Below are 10,410 nucleotides of genomic sequence, written 5' to 3' on the forward strand. Positions count from 1 at the left end.
TGGCAGAAAGCCTGGAAAGCTAGGGAGAGGTTGGATACTCTAGAACGGTTTCCAAAATATGGTCTAAGAAAACTGGGGTTTCTTGAGAGCTTTTTAGGGGATCTGTAAGGTCAAAGCTAGTTTCATAATGATACCAGTACATCCTATGGTAATTATTGATATGTCCAGCCCACAGAAACGAAAGGTTTTTGGAAAGGAGGATCCTCAAATTTAGGAAGTGTGAGAGAGAAAAGTAGCTGGGTAGCAAGTTCTTTAAGGACAATGGAGTCCTGGGTTTTCCACTCCATTGGAGGAATGAATGAGGAGAGAGTGGAATAATCTGGTTTCCTGGACTTCTAAATTAATCAGTCATTCAACAAGTAGCTCTTTTAGTGTTGTTGGGCTTTGGGGGGGTTGGGGTTTTTGTGGTCACACAAGGTCACACAGATACTAAGTGTCAAAGGTCTGGGGTTGGATCTGAATTCAGGTCTCTAACTCCGGGACCTGTGCTCTGACTACCATAACCTAGTCATCCCTTAATGAACATTTCTACATTATCTACCAAGTGCCAGAAATTGTGCTAAGTGCGAGGGACACAAAGCCACACAGGTACGTCCCTGCCTTCCATGAGCTTCCATTCTATCAATGTAAAAAGAAGAGAGGTGGTTGATGAAAGCTAGCTGAATGGAGGTCAGTCCTCCAACTTGGCCAGCGGGAAGATGGGAAACAACAGGAGCGGGACTCTTCTTCCTCGACCTTTGGTGGATGGGAAAGGATATCCTTTAGAAAAAATAAGTGGTTTTATTCAGGACCAATCACTTCAGGTTAAAGTATATATAATATATATACTTTATATATATATAATTATACATACATATATTTATTTATATATTATATATATACTATATATAAATATAACAATATATCATATATATTACATAAAGTTTGCTTGTGAGAGAATACCCAGAAAAAGGGCCACACAGTTTGGGGGTGAGGAGAGGAGGAAAGGGAGAAGGGGTCTCAGAAGGACTGAGGGGAGGGGGAGCTTTCTGCAGTCCCTGTGGACAACAGGTAATGAGGAACCTGAAGGACTTCTCAACCAGAGGAGGGAAGTGAGGTTTTCGTTAGCTTGCTCAACAGCCCCAAGGTTATTTTTGAAATCCTTTTGACACATCCGGGGGACCCCTCCCATGTCTGGAATGCTTGGAGAAGAACAGACAAAATTGGGGGAGGGGAGGGGGAATCTCGCCACCAGCTGTACTTGGTTTGCCTCCCCAGTCGACATTTATTAAGAACCTACTGTGTGCCAAGTACTGTGGGATGCCTTGGGGACACAGAGCAAGACAAAAGCAAAAGAAACCAACCCCTGCTCTGCTGAAAGGTTCTGGTGCTATGGAAAGGAGTGTTCCCCAGGGAAGATCCTTCCTCTTGATATTTTGTGGAAAGCAGCCCCCCCATTATCCCCACCCTCCCATTACCCCCACCATCCCCCCCACCCCACCCCGGCCACACACACGTACATCATGGAGGTTTTGTCCAGCCCTTGTATTCCTCAGACTTCATTACCATCACTACACTCAACAAAATACCCCAGAAAGCTTAACATTCTATCAAAACCAGAACTAGGGGTAGGCCACGTGGGGAGCTGCTCTAGACGTCACACACATTGGGGTGCAACAAGTGACCCTTTCCATGCTACTTTTGATTAACGTGCATACTCTGATGCTGGAAAACAGCTCTCTCTGGAGGGCATTTGTTTAGCGATGGGTCATTAAGTGGTAGGTGCTTAATAAGTCCTTGTCGATTAGTTAATGACCACTGTATCGCAGATGCTGCCAGCCCTGGGCTCAGGACACTTTGATTGGGACCCCACGCTTCTCCATATAGTCTAAAGTCCCATATGGTCTTTTGGACCCCATGTCATACGGCTGACCCATTTGGAGCTTGCGGTCCACTCCAGACGTTCCCCCCAGAGCTTTTTCATCCAAAATGTTAACTATCTGTGCTTCCTCCATATCATATTTACAAAGTGATTTTTTTTTTTTTTTTTTTTTTGCTGAGGCAATTGGGGTTAAGTGACTTGCCCAGGGTCACACAGCCAGGAGTCTTAAGTGTCTGAGGTCACATTTGAACTCAGGTCCTCTTGACTTCAGGGCCAGTGCTCTACCCACTGTAAAAAGTGATTTTTAAGTATTTATCAGGTATTTAAATTTAAATGATCTAAATACTGATAGTAAATACAAGTACAGTAAGTACCTAATATATACCAGGCACCATGCAAAACACACTGGTGGATAAAAAGGAAACACCCCATGCTCTCAGTAAGCTTATATTCTATTGGAAGAAGTCCATCGCCTAGGGTGAATAGAAACAGAAAAAAAAGACAGGAAAAAGAAACTATCACAGGCATTTATTAAGTGCCTACTGTATACAAAGCATTATGTTAGACACTGGAGAAAGTGTGAAATTGAGAAAAAAGATAGTCCCTCCCCACAGAGATGAGTTTGGTGGCTCATTTGAGCATATACCCACAAAGAGAGCTATAATCCAATGCCTGATTATATAAGTGCATCGGAGAGTTGGAAAACAGGGAGTTCTCGGAGGAAGTGAGACCCTCTGCAGGAAGAGGATTAGGGGTAGGAAGAGGGCTTCCTGCAGAAAGTTCTCTTTAAGGTGGGCTTTAACAGAGGGGCAAGAATTAAATGAGAAGCAGTGAGAGGGTTTGGAGGGAGGGCTGGCCTTAGGGTCAGGAAAATCCAGGTCTAGCCCCTGATGTGGATAGGCTGCGTAAATTTGGCCAGTTTACTTAATCTCCCAGGATCCCCAGGAAACTTGAAGAGACAGAACTTCAGAGTAGGTACGATCTGCTTCGGGAAAGGGAGTTTCCCTGAGGGATCACTCTTATACCAAGAAAATCACAGGTTCAACAACAACAACAATAACAAAGTCAGTTTACAAAGGAGAAAAGTCGGGACATTTTAGGAAAAGGACACGTTGTTTATTTTATTTATTTATAGTTATGAAATGAATAAATATGAATATATTTATATTCAGTGGTCAGAGAATAGTTGGGCCAAAAGGAATAAATATTTATCTAGTGTCTACTTTGTGCCCTGCCAGGTAATAAGTAATTATTTGTTTCAAACATCATCTTTTTGATTCTCACAATACCACTGCAAGTAGGTACTATTATCATTCTCATTTTACAGATGAGGAAACTGAGGCAAAGTTAAATGACTTGTCCAGGGCCACAGAGCTAGTAAAAATAGATGAGTTCAAATTTGAAATCAAGGCCTTCAACGCCTCCAGGTCTAGAAATCTATCTTGTCTCTGTCCCAAAATATGGAGGATATACAGGAAAGTGAGTACCCCCTATGGAAGGCCTTAAGTACAAAGCAGAAGAGCCTGAACCTGACAAGCAATAGAGAGATACTGGAACAGGAGCAGCAAGTACAGATTTCCTACATAGGCAAGATCATTCTGGCAGTCCAATGGATTGGAAGGAGAAGGAAGGGAAGATGAAAAGGTCTGCAAAGACATAGCCTTTGAGAGGCTTCTTAACCTCTGCTGTCTGAAGGATTCTGGGATAGATGTATCATGGGTCTGCAAACTTGAATAGAAAAAAAGACTAACCTTTAGCTGCAGTTTAGCATTTTCTTACCAAAAAAAATTAAAATGACAAATAAAAAGCTTATATAATACTGAGAAGAGGCCCCCAGATGCCCAGGGAATTCTTCACATAAATAAAGATCCCCTGAAGGAAGCACAGTTATGGTAAAGAGGGCCTGGGCAGGTAGAAAGGGCTTTGTGAATTGAGAGAGAAGGGCTAGGAGACCAGGGATGCGAAAGCAGATCTAGACTTGGCAGCTGAGGACATTTATCCCCCTCCCCCAGGGCTATGAAGTTTCTTTATGTAAAGGCCCACAAAATAAAGTTTTTGTTTTTACTCTAGTTCGGCCCTGCAACAGTCTGAGGGACAGTGAACTGGCCCCTATTTAAAAAGTCTGCGGAGAGTTCAGCATTTCCCTCCTCAAGCATCTTTCTTAAACCGAGACCCATGACTCTGAGGGGAGGCACGTCCTGTCCCTGGCCTTAACAGTAGCTGGGACCCAGTTTGTCGCACGTTTTCTGATAGGTGAGACATGTGGGCGCTATGAGGATTCTGGGTAACCTTTCCCAGAGAAGGCAGAGAAAAGGCACCGATCTCGGGGTGAAGGAGGCCAGGAAGGGAAGGAGGGGCCAGACAGAAACTCCAACAGCTTCCAAATCTTGCTAGAGGCCGAGAGGAGTCAGTACAATGTGGAGGAAAGGGCTGGCAGCCTAATACCCGGGAGACCAAGGTTTGTGTTCCAGCTCAGCTGTTAACTCCTTGTGTGACCTTGGGCCTCTCTGGAACCCACGAGGGCTGGGGGTTGGGTTCCAGAGTCTTTAAGGATCCTTCTGGCTCTGATATTCTGTGATCTCTGAATTCTATGATCGCTGGAAATGAGAGCATTCAGGGCTGGGCTTGAGGGAGGGTGAGAAAATCCTGTACATGCAACTCTCAGCTGGTGCTTGGGGTGCCCCTAGCCCATAAGCTTTTGGGACCAGATGCTGCTATCGAGGGCAAGACCCTAGGATGGTGCAGGGTCTCAAGTCCATCTTGGGTCAGGGGTTGATTAGGCAGTATGGTATATCAGGTAAAGGGCCTGGAAGCAAGAAAATCTAGACTCAAATCCTACCTCTGGAACTCCCTATGTGGTCTTGGGCAAGTCTTTTAACTTATCTCAGGATCAGTTTTCCCCATCTATCAAATGGGGGTAATAATCACACCATCCTCACAGGATTATTATAAGAGTAAAATGAGTTAATTCTAAGCCAGATAAATTCTGGCTGTTTTCTGAGCCTTAGTTTCCTCACCTGTACAATGAGAGAAGTGGGCTCAATGACTGCTAACATCCCTCCATACTTGTTTCCTGTACAGTAACTTAAATTCCTGCATATTCATTCATTTAACAGGTATTGATTAGAAGAAGCTGGCGAGGCTGGAGGCTGAGAGCCAGCCGGTGAATGTGTTGTGTGATTTTAATGAAGGGGCCATGGGATGACTAGTTCCCGGCTATTGGGGCTTCAGGGCTAAGGCCGACACCTCTGTCAAAATAGGGGTCTGGGGGCCACGGGGCTCTTAGGTGGGACATGCTTGGGACAAGCTTCCAGAGAATGGCACGGAGTGGGGTTTTGCTACCCCCTGCTGGCAGAATCCAGCCGGACTCGGGATTCACAGGCCCCCTGGGGTGGGGTTCATTTAGGGCTCTGTGTCTTCCTCTAGTCTGGCTGCTTGTAGCTGCTGGGGACGTGGTCACAAGTCAGCAGAGCCCAGCTTCCTCAGAAGGAGGCTGTGGGGGGGATTTGGTCCAAGACCAAGATGCTTGTGGAGATCCTGCTTGGATGTTGGGATGGAAAGAATCTTGGGAAGGCAGAACAAAATCCTCCCCTCCCCATGGGCATCTTGGCCTCCTCTGATATGACCCGAGCTTCATCTTTCCCGAAATCCTCCTGAGAGGGGGAAACTTCCAAAACTTAGAAAACAGCTTGGGAAGGGGGTTCCTGAGGGAATGGGCACCAGATAGGTGAGCTGGGGTGCAAGGGAGGAGTCTGAGCCGGAGCACCAGGAGAAGAAACTAAAAGGGAGATGGAGTTTTTGAGTTTTTTTTCTCCATCCTTTCCCCTCCTTCATCACACTCTGGGAAACTTCCTCCCCTGGAAGGAGGCTGTTCCTGTGTCAGTTTCACTTCCCCATGTCAATATCAGGCATTTCTCCACCCGCCCGGGCTATTTCTGCTTGGGCTGTTTCAGAATGATGGATCCAGCCCGATGAGGGGGAGAGCCTCCCTCCCCTGCACCCTCCCCTCTCCCCGCCTCAGGTCTGATGGAGATGATGCAGAAAAAGGGAGATGCCTCCGATTCATCACTGTCAGAGCCCAAAGGCTGCGAGCTGGAAGAGGGTGATGATGGGAAGCCAGGTCTCGTTTGATGCTTTTACAGATCTGTGATTTTGTCAGAACCAATCCCATTCCCCCCACCCTCCCAGGACACCTCACCTGTGCAATTCTCATCCGTCTCTTTCTACCCAACATGGCGGGGGTCCTCATGAAATCTCACTGTCAGAGCTAGCAGGGGCCTTAGCAGGGGTCCTCAAACGTTTTAAATAGGGGGCCAGTTCACCGTCCCTCAGACTGTTGGAGGCCAGACTATAGTCAAAACAAAAACTTGGTTTTGTGGGCCTTTAAATAAAGAAACTTCCTAGCCCTGGGCGAGGGGGATAAACGTCCTCAGCTGCCGCATCTGGCCCACGGCCGTAGTTTGAGGACCCCTGCCTTAGAGACTCAGAGAAGTGAAGGGACTCAACCTTAAGTCATGTAGCTAGCAAGGGGCCAAGCCAGAATTCAAACCCAGTCTAATGCTCTTTCTGTCTCGTGTTCCTTCCATTCTTGTAGCTTCTTGGGGAAATGGAGACAAAGGGCACAGATGGCAGAGTTCTCATTCAGGAGAGAGTGTCAAAGTGCAAAAGACCCAGGGTCAGAAGCGCTGCCCCACCCCCACCGAGCCGGGAGGGGGCACCAGGACAGACCCTCATCAAAAGTGTTTCCATTCCTGTTCTCCACCTCCCTGTACACCCACTGACTGGTCCCTGGCCTGTATCCTGTTCTCCAGCAGGGGGCGATAGAGTGCTGTAGAAAACCACACAGGCCCTAGAGGGACAAGATCTGCGTTCACAGCTATTTCACCTCCTTGGTCTCAGTTTCCCCCTCTGTAACCTAGAGGGATTGGACTTTCTGGCCTCTGAAGTCCTTTGCAGCTCTATACCTAGCATTATTTTCTACTCTGGCCAAGTAACTCCATTGTACTCCTCTCCCTTTCAGCTTATTTTTATGTGTCTTCTCCAGTTAGATTGGAAGCTCCTTGAAGGCAAGGACTGATTTATGTCTTTCTTTGTGTTCCCGTGCTTAGCACAGTGGCTGACACATGCTTAATAAATGTTTATTGATTCTGACTCTCTCTGATTATGCTAAAGGATTACTTTACAATCTGCTAGCCAATCCAGGCAGCTCCTCCATTGTGGTGTTCTCTTCCTTTGTATAATATATGGTGGTTCTCTGGGAGAGCAGGTTTCTTGGGGAGGTTTCTGGAGGCAGCCTTACTTTCAGTTCCAAGTAATAATCACTTCAAATACAGCCAGGAGTTAAAATCCAATCTTTTATTGTGTCTTCCAAAATAGTCCAGTTAGTTTTCTTAGAGGCCTATCTCCTTCCTTGGTTCCAAGAGCTCTTGCAGCTTGTCTGCCAGCTTCAGCCTCCAGCTTTCTCTGAATCTTGGTTTTACTCCTCCAAATCCTTCTTTCTGCCTGATGCAGTCTCTAGCTTGTCAATCTCCTGACCTGAACTCTCACTCTGTCAATCTTTGGAACTGAACTCACTTCACTAACTCAGCTCTTTTTATGCTCTTTTAGAGGTGTAAACTCAAAGGTTGACTCCTCCTCTGAGAGTGGGATTATGGGAGGTGTGAATTCACAAAGTTACAAAGTTAACTTGGTGTATCTCCCTTACTTGTTTTTTTAAATTTTATTTTATAATAACTTTATATTGACAGAACCCATGTCAGGGTAATTTTTTTTTTACAACATTATCCCTTGCATTCGTTTCTGTTCTGATTTTTCCCCTCCCTCCCTCACCCCTCCCCTAGATGGCAAGCAGTCCTATATATGTTAGATATGTTGCAGTATATCCTAGATACAATATATGTTGCAGAACCGAACAGTTCTCTTGTTGCACAGGGAGAATTGGATTCAGAAGCTCCCTTACTTGTGAACTCCAATGTATGAGCTCTAATGTGTAAACTCTCTTAAAGGTGTGAGCTCTAATGTGTGAATTCTCCCAAAGGTGTGAACTTAAGCACTGTTTCTATCAACTCTAGTGATTTAAAACTTTGTAAGGATTCTAACAATCCATCTAAGCAATATTTGTATTTCCATAAATCTCTTTTGACAGGAAAAACTTTTTAAGATCCAAAAAAAAAAAAAAATGAATCAGTAATGGTGGAATTCAGCATCAGGTGTTGCAAGCACAAAAAAAATTTAGGAATATCAGAAGAGTCTTCCTGGTACCTTCAAACTAGGATCATTATCTGTATTAATGGCATTGAACAACACGGTCCTGTAGCCACCATCTCCTGTGATCTTTAGATGCTTTGCTGGGTTAATTGGTCCAGACTAGCAAAAGAATATGACTTCCTTTGATCCTTCATCTCCAGCACCCAAGCACTAGTTAGTACCTGGTGCTTAAAGCAGATGGACTGAATTTACCATTGAACCTGGATTTAAATACTGATTTGTCTACTTACTCTTCATGTGACTTTAAACAAGTCACTTGCTAGAAATACCCGACAACCAATTTGTACCCACTATGTGCCTCTCCATTGCTCTTCGGGTCATCCCCAATTTTGATTCTTCAGAGATCATGGTGTTCCAGGATTGTAAATTTATACAGGATTAATGAGAGAACATTGAAATTAAAGAGATAGGATTTACAGCCAAAGGCCATCTTGGAAGCATAGAAAGCACTGCTCATTTTGGATCCTGAGTGGATGGGGTTCCAAAGGAAAAAAGGAGCCCTTGAGAAACAATGAAGTCCTCCAGACAGTTCTATTCTGGATGCCCCAGAACATGACAGTGACTCCTCAAATGAGTTCTATGATTTTAGAAAAGCTAATCGAGCTACCCATTCATGAAAATTTAAATGAATGAAAAGTGCCTCATGTCTAGACGATACATGAAGTTGGGAGGTCAAGCCTTTAAGCTACTTGATCAGGATATAAATCTTAGACAGGGACTAAAAAGAAAGATGATCTGGGCCCAGAACAGAACTGGAACATGAATACACTTACCTCACTCAGCTCTGAGATCACAGGTTACTTGGATTTAGTATGGGGATGGGATTGAGGGAATAAGGTCAAACCTCTATTCATTTGTTTAGTCTTTGAATAGACCAATCAGGAACCAGTCGAAAAAGTCAAACTAAGAAAGTACCAAATTGAGACCAAACAGGGAAAGAGGGAAAATTCAAGTCATAAGATCAATCTCATCCCCATACACAAATGACCACAATTTCTCATAGATTTCTGCCAGTGGGGAAGACAATCCCCAGCAAACCCAGGTTCTGAGTGAAGGGAGGTTTTATTCCTTAGTACCATCTGCTTTGCAAAAAAGTTCAATGTTCCCCTTAAAATTATCAGGTCCGTGACTAGACGGTTACTGATTCTTGGCTTGTTCTCCCTTAGTCCTTTGATGTGCTCCAGGAGTTCCCGCAAGGCTACTCCTCCACTGCCCTATCAAGCCTGAGGAGTTTGTTATCCTTCTATAGAGACAGCAGCCCTGGGAAGTGGCGCTGTTCTCTTAGCATGAGACTATTTAGAACCTGGTGTCTGTGAACTTTTTAAAAATTGGCGGTTGTATTTTCCTGTAACTGGTTTCCTGTGTGTTTCTGTGTGTTGTATTTTATTAATTTAAAACATTATTCTGAGGGAGAATACAAGCGCTTCACCAGACTACCTTCCATCCACTGAATGCCTAGCTGCCAAACAAGGTATAAGTGGCAACTGGGATCATCTTTTGTGGAGGGAGGTGCCTTTGGTGCCATTTATTGGACGGGGTGGATGGAGTGTGGGGTGAAGACGACATTGCGCAGAATGAGAACATAGAGAACAGGCAGAGAGTATTTTCCTGTATTTTCATACAGGAACTGAGAAGAGTGGAACTGAGCTTTTAAAAAAGGATACAAAGATGCTCTGACAATTTCTCTCAGGGTTCTGTCGGACACAGATGATTAATTTCATTTTTGGTTCTCTAATTCTCAACAGCCTCGGGTGTCAAATCCACCCATACTGATCAATTTCTTTGTAAAGTTCCATCTTCAAGGTTTGTCCGGGCACCGAGGGGTTAAGTGACCCGTTTATTCATCTGTGCTCATGTCTGTGTGTGAACGTGTCTCCCTGGCTCCAAGGCTGTTTCTCTGTCTCTTCCGTGTGTCTCTCTCTCTCTGTTTGTCTCTGTCTTTGTCTATCTCTCCCTGTCCCCCTCCCTCGTTCTTTCTGTCTCCCTTTGTTTCTATCTGGGTCTCTCTCTCTCTCTCTCTCTCTCTAAATGTTTACTAATTGGCTTAAGTGACTTGCCAGCGTTACTTACAAGTGACGGAGATTGGATGTGAAATTTCCAGGTTCCAGATCTAAGCGCCACCTAGCGGCTTTCCTTTAGACATTGAAAAAAGGAAAAAAAAAAAAAAAAGAAAGAAACGGCGAGGTTACACTCTATTGGAGGTTAAACCCACGTGGCCTAGTTTCTCCGGTTTCTGATTCGTTCGCCGTATCTTAGGCTCGGCTAGAGCCCGGGACAGACAG

This window comes from Antechinus flavipes, chromosome 4 (assembly GCF_016432865.1).
Source record: "Antechinus flavipes isolate AdamAnt ecotype Samford, QLD, Australia chromosome 4, AdamAnt_v2, whole genome shotgun sequence".
Lineage (NCBI taxonomy): Eukaryota > Metazoa > Chordata > Mammalia > Dasyuromorphia > Dasyuridae > Antechinus > Antechinus flavipes.